Source organism: Aegilops tauschii, chromosome 2, assembly GCF_002575655.3.
Source record: "Aegilops tauschii subsp. strangulata cultivar AL8/78 chromosome 2, Aet v6.0, whole genome shotgun sequence".
Classification (NCBI taxonomy): domain Eukaryota; kingdom Viridiplantae; phylum Streptophyta; class Magnoliopsida; order Poales; family Poaceae; genus Aegilops; species Aegilops tauschii.
The window spans coordinates 361637250-361653445 of record NC_053036.3 but is presented as its reverse complement, the minus strand read 5'-3'; positions in this window follow the sequence as shown (position 1 = coordinate 361653445).

The window sequence follows — 16196 nt, the reverse complement described above, 5'->3', positions numbered from 1 at the left end:
TGGGTCATAAAAAAGCATATCAATCTCACTGAAAATACCAAGTTTGGTCAACTTCTATAGTTGTCTCCCTGCAAGAAAGAAATTGCACACATTTATGTATCATAAATTCCTATCATAAAGACCAAGGTGGCTTGGGAATTGTGGCCTCCCGATCGTATGAATGTCGCATTAATGCTGAGATGGGTTTGGTGGATACTGCACGGTGAGGGAGGCTTATGGCTCCAGCTCATTCAGGCAAAATAACTTAGGGGCAAGCCTCTTTTGACATGCTCTTAGATGGGAGGGTCACAGGTTTGGCGCTCCATTCAGATGATCAAGGAGGAAATCCGCCTAGGGATTTCCTTCTCCATAGGGAATGGAAATGGGACCCAACTCTGGTAGGATCCCAGGTTGGGTACCAAGCCGATACGCGTGAGTTACCCTGGCATGTTCTTGATTTGTGTGGACCCATCCTCCCTTGTTTCCTCGACGCTATGCGATGGACGGTGGAATGTCCGATTCTGCCGCATCTTTGGGCAAGCAGAGAGTGACGATTGGTCTAGACTGCGGGCTGCTCTACCACAAGTGTTGTCAGAGTATCCGAGCATTGTTTCTTAGAGGCTCGCCCCGATGATGGAGTTTTCGGTGAGAACGACATATCATGCTCTATGTCGGTCACCTGCCACCCCTTGGTTAGCACCAATGTGGAAAGCTCCCGCCCCCTAAAGATTAAGATATTTGTGTGGCAGCTTCTGCACAATTGCCTCCCCTCGGGGACAGAGGCACTTAAGCGACACGGCCTGGGGAACGACTTGTGCCCCCTCTGCGCGGTACAGGAGATGGAGACCCATATCCCATTCTCCTGTACGGCGGCGAGGGTGATGTGGACGTTCATACATGAGGCGTTGGGTCCCGACTGGAAGGTCCTGAACCTTGTGGACTTCCTCCAGTATAGGGTACGCAGGCGTCGCAACATCGTCGCATTTTTTGGCTCATTTTTGCAGCGATGTGTTGTACATTATGGACGACTCGTAATAAAATGGTGATTGAGAAGGTCTTCCCGCGGAAGGCATCTGACTCCTTCAAATTCTTGCTTTTCTGTAGCACTGGCACCTGCTGTCGAGGCAGCGTGACTGCGACCGTCTCGGCCTCATGGTGGATGTGCTCCTGGATACAGCGCGTTGGCTTTCGTCATCTTAGTGCCGCTTGGCGGCTACCACTAGGTGGCTTTTTTTCTGATTTCTTTTATGCTTTCTTGGGCATATCTGTGTTGTGGCCCCAGCCGTCGTTTCTCGACTAAGACTTGGATGCTTGTTGTATGGACCAATGCTTTATCTATAAAGCGGGGCGAAAGCCTATTTTGAAAAAAAAAATCCTAATATCCTATCCAAACCCACTATTAAAACAGTATGCACATGACCGAATCATCAAAGGGGAGGGATGAATAAGTTGTTTCAGGTTGTTTCAAGTAAAAAATCCATCCTTCTAAATGAAGGTCCAATGCAGCTCTTTCAAGGATACTCCTGAGCCTTGAGGGCGAGACATGCCTGGGTCACATCACTCATCAGGGTGTTGTGACGCCCCCGACATAATTGTGCACTAATCATACATGCAAATGCGCACGATCAAGATCAGAGACTCACGGGAAGATACCACAACACAACTCAAGACACAAATTCAAACATAAAGTTTTATATTACAAGCCAGGGCCACAAAGGCTTGAATACATAAGTCAGCGAAAGCAACAATATCTGAGTACAAACATAATTAAACAAGTTTGCCTTAAGAAGGCTGAGCAAAACAACGACATCTAGACCGAAAAGGCGCAGGCCTCCTGACTTGGAGCCTCCTAACTACTCCTGATCGTCGGTGGTCTCCACGTAGTAGTAGGCTCTATCGGGGTAGTAGTAGTCGTGGGCGGGATCAGCTGGCTCCTAGGCTCCGTCACCTGATCGCAACAATCGGGTAGAGGGGAAAAGAGGTAGCAAAGTAACCATGAGTACTCATCCAAAGTACTCGCAAGACTTACATCAGATCTATGCTAAGTATGCATTAGTATCAAAGGGAAGGGGTTGTATTTGTGGACTATACTGCAGAATTGCCAGAATAGAGGGAAAGGCCTAGCCTATCGAAGACTAGCATCTTGCAGCATCTTGCAGCAACAGAAGAGAGTAGAGTAACATACATATAGTAACAAGTATGTATTAGCCTCACCCGAAGATCCTTCCTCGACTCCCTACGAGAAAGCGATCCCGGAGATATCATATCCATTTAGTGTCACAAGTATCCAGTTCTAGTTGTAGTAGATCGGGACACAACTCCGAGCGTTTGTTACTGTGGACACGGCTATTCGATTAGATATACTTCCTTTTGTAGGGTGAAACCCTAGAGGGAATCTTTTCACACTTGGAGGGGGAAAAGTGATGAACACACAAGAACACAAGGGGGAAATCACTCAAACAAACCCAAATAAAACATCCACTAGAGTAGCATACATGAGATCGACAAGCATACAAGAACAATTCAAGGAAAATAGCACTAGGGTAAAGTTCTTCTCACTCCAAGGAGATGAGGTTTTGATGCTGATCTTCTCCAAGAGGAGGCCTTATTAATCCACAAGGATTCTTCCCAAAGTGGGGGCTTGATCTCCCAGAGGAGGGGATACAAGGAGCAAAGCTCTCTAGTGTCTATCAAGTACTTCGCTAACCTCAAGAATGAGCTAGGGGAAGAGTTTATATAGGCTAGGGACGAAATAAGAGAGAAAAGGGGTACAAGGGTCTTTTTAACCCAAAATGCACACAGGCATAATGGAGGAGTCCGGGCACCCGGGGTAAAGGGGCCCAGGCACCTGGAGGAAGATGCATCAGGGGGGTCCGGGCACCCGGGTGCGGGGGACCGGGCACTCGGACTATCCAGAGGGCCGCAGCCTCGGAGCTGAAGGGGGCCGGGCACCTGGGGTGGGTGGCTGTCACCCAGGCGAGGGGTCGGGCACCCAGGGCTGGCTGGGACGATGCCCAGGCTCTGGCCGGGCACCCAGGGCTGGCTGGGGCAATGCCTAGGCTCTGGCCGGGCACCCGGGGTGACCAGAGGGCCGGCCCAGGAAGCGGTCGAAGGCTCGGGCAGCTGGGGCCGGACGCCCGAAGTGCCTAGAGCCTTCGTTCCTTCACGCATTTCGTGGCTTCCCTCCTCCTGCTTCTCCTTAGGTGCTTGGGTCTCCGTCCTAGCCTCGTCACGGTCGTTTTCTTGGTACCTAAGAATGCACAACATTTCCGCTTGAGGTAGGACCCAACTCTCGTGTGAATTCAAATGGAGTTTGAAGAGGAAGGAGTTAACCTCGGTTTCGATGGCACGTGCGCGAGCTCTCGTCATTGGTCCTCTTAGTGCTTGTGGTGGTGAGGGGACGTCCATGGGGATGGTCGAGGGATGCTCCGCATCATCTGCCCCCCCGGGAGAGATCCGTCTGCGGATCGTGATCTTCATCACCATGGTACTTGGCCAAGTCCTTGACGTTGAAGATGTCGCTTATATTATACTTGTCACGTGGAATGTCGATCTTGTAGGCGTTATCATTGTAGCGTGCGAGCACCTTGAAGGGTCCATCGACTCTCGGAAGTAGCTTGGACTTGCACTCCTTGGGGAAGCGGTCCTTGCAGAGATGTAACCATACGAGATCGCCCGGCTGGAACACCATCGTTGACTTGTTGATGTTGAGCTTGGTGGCGAAGCGGTGTACTTGACGCTCGATCGTGGACCTTGTTTCTTCATGCATCTTCTTGAGGTAGGTGGCTCTTGCACTAGTGTCCATGTTCACTCGTTCTTGGAGCGGTAGAGGAAGGATGTCCAAGGGCGACAAAGGGTTGAACTCGTAGACAACCTCGAAGGGGGACTTGCCGGTAGTAGAGTGTCTTGCGCGATTGTAGGCTAACTCGGCGATGGGTAAGCACTCCTCCCACTCCTTAATGTTCTTCTTGATCAACACGCGTAGGAGAGTGGGGAGCGTCCGGTTGGTGACTTCCGTTTGGCCATCGGTTTGAGGATGATAGGCCGTCGAGAATAGTAGCTTGATATCGAGCTTGGCGCATAGCGTCTTCCAAAAAGTAGCTAAGGAACTTGACGTCGCGGTCTGACACAATTGTCTTTGGCACTCCGTGTAACCTCAAGATTTCCCTACAAAAAAGATTTGCAACATGTGAAGCATCATCTATCTTATTGCATGGGATGAAATGTGCCATTTTAGAGAATTGGTCCACAACAACAAATACGTAATCCTTGCCATTTTGAGTCCTAGGTAATCCAAGCACAAAATCCACGCTAATATCTTCCCATGGTTGATGTGGAATAGGGAGTGGCATATGTAAACCATGGGATTGAGATCGTGACTTAGCTTTGCGGAATGTAGAGCACCGGTTGGTGAAGCGTGAGACATCGCGGAACATCTTGGGCCAAAAGTAGTTCTTGGAGAGCATGGCAAAGGTCTTGTCTCGTCCAAAATGTCCCATAAGTCCTCCTCCATGAGCCTCTTGCAAAAGTAACAAACAAAGAGAATACTCGGAGATACATAGTTTGTTAGTTCTCATTATATAACCATTTGTGATATAATATCTCTCCCAAGATGTATGCGTCACAGACTTAGCATAAGGAGTAGCGAAAGTAGAATCATGCTCATACAAGTCTTTGATATGTTCGAATCCTACAACATTCAATTCAAGTTGAGTAACTAACATGCATTTGCGGAAAGAGCATCCGCCACAACATTTTCTTTGCCCTTAATGTACTTGATCACATAAGGGAAAGATTCAATAAATTCACTCCGTTTAGCATGCCGTTTATTCAACTTGGTTTGACCTTTAAGGTACTTAAGTGTGTCATGATCGGTATGTATGACAAATTCATGTGGGCAAAGATAATGCTCCCAAACATGCAATACACACACTAAAGCATACCATTCTTTGTCATAGATGGGATAGTTAAGTTGAGCACCGGGAAGTTTTTCACTAAAGTATGCAATGGGTCGCTTTTTCTTGCATCAAAACTCCACCAGTTCCATTACCACTAGCATCACAATGGACCTCCAAAGTTTTGTTGAAATTAGGCAAAGCAAGAATCAAAGCATGTGTAAGTAAGGTTTGAGCTCATCAAATGCGGTAGATTGCAATGGTCCCCAAACAAAGGGTGCGTTTTTATGAAGGAAATATGCCCTAGAGGCAATAATACAGTATTATTTATTTCCTTATATCATGATAAATGTTTATTATTCATGCTAGAATTGTATTAACCGAAAACATAATACATGTGTGAATACATAGACAAACAGAGTGTCACTAGTATGCCTCTACTTGACTAGCTCGTTGATCAAAGACGGTTATGTTTCCTAGCCATAGACATGAGTTGTCATTTGATTAACGGGATCACATCATTAGGAGAATGATGTGATTGACTTGACCCATTCCGTTAGCTTAGCACTCGATCGTTTAGTATGTTGCTATTGCTTTCTTCATGACTTATACATGTTCCTATGACTATGAGATTATGCAACTCCCGTTTACCGGAGGAACACTTTGTGTGCTACCAAACGTCACAACGTAACTGGGTGATTATAAAGGTGCTCTACAGGTGTCTCCAAAGTACTTGTTGGGTTGGCGTATTTCGAGATTAGGATTTGTCACTCCGATTGTCGGAGAGGTATCTCTGGGCCCACTCGGTAATGCACATCACTATAAGCCTTGCAAGCATTGTAACTAATGAGTTAGTTGCGGGATGATGTATTACGGAACGAGTAAAGAGACTTGCCGGTAACGAGATTGAACTAGGTATCGAGATACCGACGATCGAATCTCGGGCAAGTAACATACCGATGACAAAGGGAACAACGTATGTTGTTATGAGGTCTGACCGATAAAGATCTTCGTAGAATATGTGGGAACCAATATGAGCATCCAAGTTCCGCTATTGGTTATTGACCGGAGAGGTGTCTCGGTCATGTCTACATAGTTCTCGAACCCATAGAGTCCGCACGCTTAACGTTACGATGATAGTTACATTATGAGTTTATATGTTTTGATGTACCTAAGGTTGTTCGGAGTCCCGGATGTGATCAAGGACATGACGAGGAGTCTCGAAATGGTCGAGACATAAAGATTGATATATTGGAAGCCTATGTTTGGACATCGGAAGTGTTCCGGGTGAAATCGGGATTTTTCCGGAGTACCGGGAGGTTACCGGAACCCCCCGGTAACTTAATGGGCCTTAGTGGGCCTAGGTGGAAGAGAGGAGAGGAGGCCAGGGCAGGGCCGCGCGCCCCTTCCCCCCAGTCCGAATAGGACAAGGAGAGGGGGGGGGGGCGCCCCCTTCCTTCCTCCCTTCCACCTCTTCCCCCTCTCTCCTAGTCCAACATGGAAAAGGGGGGGGGGAGTCCTACTCCCGGTAGGAGTAGGACTCCTCCTAGGCGCGCCTCTCCTCCTTGGCCGGCGGCCTCCCCCTTGCACCTTTATATACGGGGGCAGGGGGGCACCTCTAGACACACAATTGATCAACGATCTTTTAGCCGTGTGCGGTGCCCCCCTCCACCATATTACACCTCGATAATATCGTAGCGGAGCTTAGGCGAAGCCCTGCGTCGGTAGAACATCATCATCGTCGCCATGCCGTCGTGCTGACGAAACTCTCCCTCAACACTCGGCTAGATCGGAGTTCGAGGGACGTCATCGAGCTGAACGTGTGCTGAACTCGGAGGTGCCGTGCGTTCGGTACTTGATCGGTCGGATCGTGAAGACGTACGACTACATCAACCGCGTTGTGTTAACGCTTCCGCTTTCGGTCTACGAGGGTACGTGGACAACACTCTCCCCTCTCGTTGCTATGCATCACCATGATCTTGCGTGTGCGTAGAATTTTTTTGAAATTACTACGTTCCCCAACAGTGGTATCAGAGCCAGGTTTTATGCGTTGATGTTATGCACGAGTAGAACACAAGTGAGTTGTGGGCGATATAAGTCATACTGCTTACCAGCATGTCATACTTTGGTTCAGCGGTATTATGAGATGAAGCGGCCCGGACCAACATTACGCGTACGCTTACGCGAGACTGGTTTCACCGTTGCGAGCACTCGTTGCTTAAAGGTGACTGGCGGGTGTCTGTGTCTCTTACTTTAGTTGAACCGAGTGTGGCTACGCCCGGTCCTTGCGAAGGTTAAAATAGCACTAACTTGACAAACTATCGTTGTGGTTTTGATGCGTAGGTAAGAACGGTTCTTGCTAAGCCCGTAGCAACCACGTAAAACTTGCAACAACAAAGTAGAGGACGTCTAACTTGTTTTTGCAGGGCATGTTGTGATGTGATATGGTCAAGACATGATGCTATATTGTATGAGATGATCATGTTTTGTAACCGAGTTATCGGCAACTGGCAGGAGCCATATGGTTGTCGCTTTATTGTACGCAATGCAATCGCCATGTAATTGTTTTACTTTATCACTAAGCGGTAGAGATAGTCATAAAAGCAATAGTTGGCGAGACGACAACGATGCTACGATGGAGATCAAGGTGTCGAGCCGGTGACGATGGTGATCATGATGGTGCTTCGGAGATGGAGATCACAAGCACAAGATGATGATGGCCATATCATATCACTGATATTGATTGCATGTGATGTTTATCTTTTATGCATCTTATCTTGCTTTGATTGACGGTAGCATTATAAGATGATCTCTCACTAAAATTTCAAGATAAAAGTGTTCTCCCTGAGTATGCACCGTTGCGAAAGTTCTTCGTGCTGAGACACCACGTGATGATCGGGTGTGATAGGCTCTACGTTCAAATACAACGGGTGCAAAACAGTTGCACACGCGGAATACTCAGGTTAAACTTGACGAGCCTAGCATATGCAGATATGGCCTCGGAACACGGAGACCGAAAGGTCAAGCGTGAATCATATAGTAGATATGATCAACATAGTGATGTTCACCATTGAAACTACTCCATCTCACGTGATGATTGGACATGGTTTAGTTGATTTGGATCACGTAATCACTTAGATGATTAGAGGGATGTCTATCTAAGTGGGAGTTCTTAAGTAATATGATTAATAGAACTTAAATTTATCATGAACTTAGTACCTGATAGTATCTTGCTTGTCTATGTTAATTGTAGATAAATGGCCTGTGCTGTTGTTCCGTTGAATTTTAATGCGTTCCTTGAGAAAGCAAAGTTGAAAGATGATGGTAGAAATTACACAGACTGGGTTCGTAACTTGAGGATTATCCTCATTGCTGCACAGAAGAATTACGTCCTGGAAGCACCGCTAGGTGCCAGGCCTCCTGCAAGAGCAACACCAGAAGTTATGAACGTCTGGCAGAGCAAAGCTGATGACTACTCGATAGTTCAGTGTGCCATGCTTTACGGCTTAGAACCGGGTCTTCAACGATGTTTTGAACGTCATGGAGCATATGAGATGTTCCAGGAGTTGAAGTTAATATTTCAAGCAAATGCCCGGATTGAGAGATATGAAGTCTCCAATAAGTTCTACAGCTGCAAGATGGAAGAGAATAGTTCTGTCAGTGAGCATATACTCAAAATGTCTGGGTATAATAATCACTTGATTCAACTGGGAGTTAATCTTCCGGATGATAGCGTCATTGACAGAATTCTTCAATCACTGCCACCAAGCTACAAGAGCTTCGCGATGAACTATAACATGCAAGGGATGAATAAGACAATTCCCGAGCTCTTCGCAATGCTAAAGGCAGCGGAGGTAGAAATCAAAAAGGAGCATCAAGTGTTGATGGTCAGTAAGACCACTAGTTTCAAGAAAAAGGGCAAAGGGAAGAAGAAGGGGAACTTCAAGAAGAACAGCAAGCAAGTTGCTGTTCAGGAGAAGAAACCCAAGTCTGGACCTAAGCCTGAAACTGAGTGCTTCTACTGCAAGTAGACTGGTCACTGGAAGCGGAACTGCCCCAAGTATTTGGCGGATAAGAAGGATGGCAAGGTTAACAAAGGTATATGTGATATACATGTTATTGATGTGTACCTTACTAATGCTCGCAGTAGCACCTGGGTATTTGATACTGGTTCTGTTGCTAATATTTGCAACTCGAAACAGGGGCTACGGATTAAGCGAAGATTGGCTAAGGACGAGGTGACAATGCGCGTGGGAAATGGTTCCAAAGTCGATGTGATCGCGGTCGGCACGCTACCTCTACATCTACCTTCGGGATTAGTTTTAGACCTAAATAATTGTTATTTGGTGCCAGCGTTGAGCATGAACATTATATCTGGATCTTGTTTAATGCGAGACGGTTATTCATTTAAATCAGAGAATAATGGTTGTTCTATTTATATGAATAATATCTTTTATGGTCATGCACCCTTGAAGAGTGGTCTATTTTTAATGAATCTCGATAGTAGTGGCACACATATTCATAATGTCGAAGCCAAAAGATGCAGAGTTGATAATGACAGTGCAACTTATTTGTGGCACTGCCGTTTAGGTCATGTCGGTGTAAAGCGCATGAAGAAACTCCATACCGATGGACTTTTGGAATCAGTTGATTATGAATCACTTGGTACTTGCGAACCGTGCCTCATGGGCAAGATGACTAAAACACCATTCTCCGGAACTATGGAGAGAGCAACAGATTTATTGGAAATCATACATACAGATGTATGTGGTCCGATGAATATTGAGGCTCGTGGCAGATATCGTTATTTTCTCACCTTCACAGATGATTTGAGCATAGATGGGTATATCTACTTAATGAAACATAAGTCTGAAACATTTAAAAAGTTCAAAGAATTTCAGAGCGAAGTTGAAAATCATCGTAACAAGAAAATAAACTTTCTACGATCAGATCATGGAGGAGAATATTTGAGTTACGAGTTTGGCCTACATTTGAAACAATGCGGAATAGTTTCGCAACTGACGCCACCCGGAACACCACAGCGTAATGGTGTGTCCGAACATCGTAATCGTACTTTACTAGATATGGTGCGATCTATGATGTCTCTTACTGATTTACCACTGTCGTTTTGGGGTTATGCTTTAGAGACGGCTGCATTCACTCTAAATAGGGCACCATCAAAATCCGTTGAAACGACACCTTATGAACTATGGTTTGGCAAGAAACCAAAGTTGTCGTATCTTAAAGTTTGGGGTTGCGATGCTTATGTGAAGAAACTTCAACCTGATAAACTCGAACCTAAATCGGAGAAATGTGTCTTCATAGGATACCCAAAGGAGACTGTTGGGTACACCTTCTATCACAGATCCGAAGGCAAGACATTCGTTGCTAAGAATGGATCCTTTCTAGAGAAGGAGTTTCTCTCGAAAGAAGTGAGTGGGAGGAAAGTAGAACTTGATGAGGTAACTGTACCTGCTCCCTTATTGGAAAGTAGATCATCACAGAAACCAGTTTCTGCGACACCTACGCCAATTAGTGGGGAAGTTAATGATAATGATCATGAAACTTCAGATCAAGTTATTACTGAACCTCGGAGGTCAACCAGATTAAGATCCGCACCAGAGTGGTACGGTAATCCTGTTTTGGAGGTTATGTTACTAGACCATGACGAACCTACGAACTATGAAGAAGCGATGGTGAGCCCAGATTCCGCAAAATGGCTTGAGGCCATGAAATCCGAGATGGGATCCATGTATGAGAACAAAGTATGGACTTTGGTTGACTTGCCCGATGATCGGCAAGCCATTGAAAATAAATGGATCTTCAAGAAGAAGACTGACGCTGACGGTAATGTTACTGTCTATAAAGCTCGACTTGTTGCGAAAGGTTTTCGACAAGTTCAAGGGATTGACTACGATGAGACCTTCTCACCCGTAGCGATGCTTAAGTCTGTCCGAATCATGTTAGCAATTGCCGCATTTTATGATTATGAAATTTGGCAAATGGATGTCAAAACTGCATTCCTGAATGGATTTCTGGAAGAAGAGTTGTATATGATGCAACCGGAAGGTTTTGTCGATCCAAAGGGAGCTAACAAAGTGTGCAAGCTCCAGCGATCCATTTATGGACTGGTGCAAGCCTCTCGGAGTTGGAATAAACGCTTTGATAGTGTGATCAAAGCATTTGGTTTTATACAGACTTTTGGAGAAGCCTGTATTTACAAGAAAGTGGTGGGAGCTCAGTAGCATTTCTAATATTATATGTGGATGACATATTGCTGATTGGAAATGATATAGAATTTCTGGATAGCATAAAGGGATACTTGAATAAGATTTTTTCAATGAAAGACCTCGGTGAAGCTGCATATATATTAGGCATCAAGATCTATAGAGATAGATCAAGACGCTTAATTGGACTTTCACAAAGCACATACCTTGACAAAGTTTTGAAGAAGTTCAAAATGGATCAAGCAAAGAAAGGGTTCTTGCCTGTACTACAAGGTGTGAGATTGAGTAAGACTTAATGCCCGACCAATGCAGAAGATAGAGAGAAGATGAAAGATGTTCCCTATGCTTCAGCCATAGGCTCTATCATGTATGCAATGCTGTGTACCAGACCTGATGTGTGCCTTGCTATAAGTTTAGCAGGGAGGTACCAAAGTAATCCAGGAGTGGATCACTGGACAGCGGTCAAGAACATCCTGAAATACCTGAAAAGGACTAGGGATATGTTTCTCGTTTATGGAGGTGACAAAGAGCTCATCGTAAATGGTTACGTTGATGCAAGCTTTGACACTGATCCGGACGATTCTAAATCGCAAACCGGATACGTGTTTACATTGAACGGTGGAGCTGTCAGTTGGTGCAGTTCTAAGCAAAGTGTCGTGGCGGGATCTACGTGTGAAGCGGAGTACATAGCTGCTTCGGAAGCAGCAAATGAAGGAGTCTGGATGAAGGAGTTCATATCTGATCTAGGTGTCATACCTAGTGCATCGGGACCAATGAAAATCTTTTGTGACAATACTGGTGCAATTGCCTTAGCAAAGGAATCCAGATTTCACAAGAGAACCAAGCACATCAAAAGACGCTTCAATTCCATCCGGGATTTAGTCCAGGTGGGAGACATAGAAATTTGCAAGATACATACGGATCTAAATGTTGCAGATCCATTGACTAAGCCTCTTCCACGAGCAAAACATGATCAGCACCAAGACTCCATGGGTGTAAGAATCATTACTGTGTAATCTAGATTATTGACTCTAGTGCAAGTGGGAGACTGAAGGAAATATGCCCTAGAGGCAATAATAAAGTATTATTTATTTCCTTATATCATGATAAATGTTTATTATTCATGCTAGAATTGTATTAACCGGAAACATAATACATGTGTGAATACATAGACAAACAGAGTGTCACTAGTATGCCTCTACTTGACTAGCTCGTTGATCAAAGACGGTTATGTTTCCTAGCCATAGACATGAGTTGTCATTTGATTAACGGGATCACATCATTAGGAGAATGATGTGATTGACTTGACCCATTCCGTTAGCTTAGCACTCGATCGTTTAGTATGTTGCTATTGCTTTCTTCATGACTTATACATGTTCCTATGACTATGAGATTATGCAACTCCCGTTTACCGGAGGAACACTTTGTGTGCTACCAAACGTCACAACGTAACTGGGTGATTATAAAGGTGCTCTACAGGTGTCTCCAAAGGTACTTGTTGGGTTGGCGTATTTCGAGATTAGGGTTTGTCACTCCGATTGTCGGAGAGGTATCTCTGGGCCCACTCGGTAATGCACATCACTATAAGCCTTGCAAGCATTGTAACTAATGAGTTAGTTGCGGGATGATGTATGACGGAACGAGTAAAGAGACTTGCCAGTAACGAGATTGAACTAGGTATCGAGATACCGACGATTGAATCTCGGGCAAGTAACATACCGATGACAAAGGGAACAACGTATGTTGTTATGCGGTCTGACCGATAAAGATCTTCGTAGAATATGTGGGAACCAATATGAGCATCCAGGTTCCGCTATTGGTTATTGACCGGAGAGGTGTCTCGGTCATGTCTACATAGTTCTCGAACCCGTAGGGTCCGCACGCTTAACGTTACGATGACAGTTACATTATGAGTTTATATGTTTTGATGTACCGAAGGTTGTTCGGAGTCCCGGATGTGATCACGGACATGACGAGGAGTCTCGAAATGGTTGAGACATAAAGATTGACATATTGGAAGCCTATGTTTGGACATCGGAAGTGTTCCGGGTGAAATCGGGATTTTTCCGGAGTACCGGGAGGTTACCGGAACCCCCCAGTAACTTAATGGGCCTTAGTGGGCCTAGGTGGAAGAGAGGAGAGGAGGCCAGGGCAGGGCCGCGCGCCCCTTCCCCCCCAGTCCGAATAGGACAAGGAGAGGGGGGCGGCGCCCCCCTTCCTTCCTCCCCTCCACCTCTTCCCCCTCTCTCCTAGTCCAACATGGAAAAGGGGGGGGGAGTCCTACTCCCGGTAGGAGTAGGACTCCTCCTAGGCGCGCCTCTCCTTCTTGGCCGGCGGCCTCCCCCTTGCACCTTTATATACGGGGGCAGGTGGGCACCTCTAGACACACAATTGATCAACGATCTTTTAGCCGTGTGCGGTGCCCCCTCCACCATATTACACCTCGATAATATCGTAGCGGAGCTTAGGCGAAGCTCTGCGTCGGTAGAACATCATCATCGTCGCCACGCCGTCGTGCTGACGAAACTCTCCCTCAACACTCGGCTGGATCGGAGTTCGAGGGACGTCATTGAGCTGAACGTGTGCTGAACTCGGAGGTGTCGTGCGTTCGGTACTTGATCGGTCGGATCGTGAAGACGTACGACTACATCAACCGCGTTGTGTTAACGCTTCCGCTTTCGGTCTACGAGCGTACGTGGACAACACTCTCCCCTCTCGTTGCTATGAATCACCATGATCTTGCGTGTGCGTAGATTTTTTTTGAAATTACTACGTTCCCCAACATTTTCTTATTCAAAGGATGTAACGGTGCAACAATAGTGCTAAAGTCTTTCACAAAGCGACGATAAAAACCCGCTAGACCAAGGAAGCTACGCAGTTGTTGCAAATTAGTGGGTTGTGGCCAAGTTTTAATTGCTTCAATTTTGGACTTGTCAACATGAACACCCTTGGAAGAAAGAACAAAACCCAAGAAATCAAGCTTGTCAACGCCAAACATGCATTTTTTCCATATTGGCATAAAGACGTTCTTTTCGAAGAGTTTGTAAAACAACCCTAAGATGATTTACATGATCTTTGAGGGATTTGCTAAATACAAGTATGTCGTCAAACTAGACCACAACAAACACTCCAATGTACGGGCGAAGCACTAAATGCATAACATGCATGAAAGTACCAGGAGCTTCGGATAAACCCATAGGCATAACTAACCACTCGTACAAGCCAAATTTAGTTTTAAAAGCGGTTTTCCATTCATTGCCTTCTTGAATGCATATTTGGTAATAGCCACTTTTAAGATCAATTTTTGAGAAAATGGTGGCACCGCTAAGCTCATCTAGCATATCATCAAGGCGTGGAATGGGATGCCTACAGCGAACGGTGACAACATTGATGGGTCTACAATAGGAACACATGCGAAAACTACCGTCTTTCTTAGGCACAAGAATAACCGGAACATCACAAGGACTTAATCTTTCATGTACATGGCCGTTGTCGATGAGTTGTTGTACTTGCCTTTGTATCTCCTTAGTTTCTTCGGGGTTGACGCGGTATGGAGCCTTGTTCGGAAGAGGTGCACCGGGGATGAGGTCGATTCGGTGTTCAATGCCACGTAGAGGAGGAAGACCCGGAGGTATCTCATCGGGGAAGACATCTGCGAATTCCTGTAACAAGTTAGAGAACACTAGAGGGAGAGGATCAGAAGGATTAGTTTTTGCCACCTCATCTTTGCATAGTAGGACATAATGGAGGAGACTCGATGGGTTCTCACACACTTCCCTCATCTCTCTTTTGGTGGCTAGGAGGACTAAGTTTTTCTCTCTCGGTGAAGAGTCACTCATTTTGGGCTTGTGGCACTCACTCTCTTTGTGGTGGTTCACTCTCTCGCTAGTCTCTCCATGATGGGTGGACGCTTGCTTGTCGGTGATCACTTGACTTGGAGAAATAGGTTGTAGCACGTACTCCTTTCCCTTCATCTTGAAGCTATAGTGGTTTATTCTTCCGTTGTGGATGACGCGCGGTTGAATTGCCAAGGTGTTCCCAAGAGAAGATGAAACACGAATTGGAACCACGTCACACTCCAAGGTGTCCTCGTGGGCGCCGATCTTGAAGGAAACTTGCACCGTGCGCTCCACTTGAATAGTGCCGGAGTCGCTAAGCCATTGGACCTTGTAGGGACGAGTATGCTTCTTCTTGACCAATTGTAGCTTGGAACATAGCACTTCCCTTGCCAAATTGTGGCAAATTCCTCCGTCAATGATGACCTTCACGGAACGCCCGTTGATGCCTGATACGTCCATTTTGCCTCATATTTACATACTGTTGTTTATAATGTTTTTATGCATAATAATGCTTTTTGGAGTAATTCTAATGCCTTTTATCTCATCTATACCATTATAAAAAGACCCAAAGGGGCAGATCCAATTAATCTCGGCCATCAAATCATGTCAATCCAACGACCTAGACTGCTTCAATGCCGAGCGCTCAACACGTTTAGCGTGCAGTTAATTTCATGCCTAATATAGTGCTAATCACATAATAACACCCAAATAATATCCTACTTAATATCCGCATGCACTTAATATACTTCCAAATTAACATGCGTTGCACGTACACATTGACTAGTAATATGCAAGGTTCACACAAAGAGGGAGAATACCGACAGCTGAAATTCTGGACTTGAAAAAGCTACGTCAGGCCACTATTCTGCACAACTCCAAATGATCTGAAACTTCATGGATATTTTTTATGGAATATATAAGAATTATTGGAGCAAATAACTACTAGAGGGGGCCCACCTGGGCGCGCCAGGGCCCCCAGGCGTGCCCTGGTGGGTTGTGCCCTCCTCCGCCCACCTCTGGTGCCCCTCTTCTCGTATATAAGTCATTTTGACCTAGAAAAAATAAGGGGAGGACTTTCGGTACGAAGCGCCGCCGTCTCGAGGCGGAACTTGGGCAGGAGCACTTTTGCGCTCCGGCGGAGCAATTCCGCCGGGGGAACTTCCCTCACGGAGGGGGAAATCATCGTCATCATCATCACCAACAACTCTCACATCTTGGGGAGAGCAATCTCATCAACATCTTCAACAACACCATCT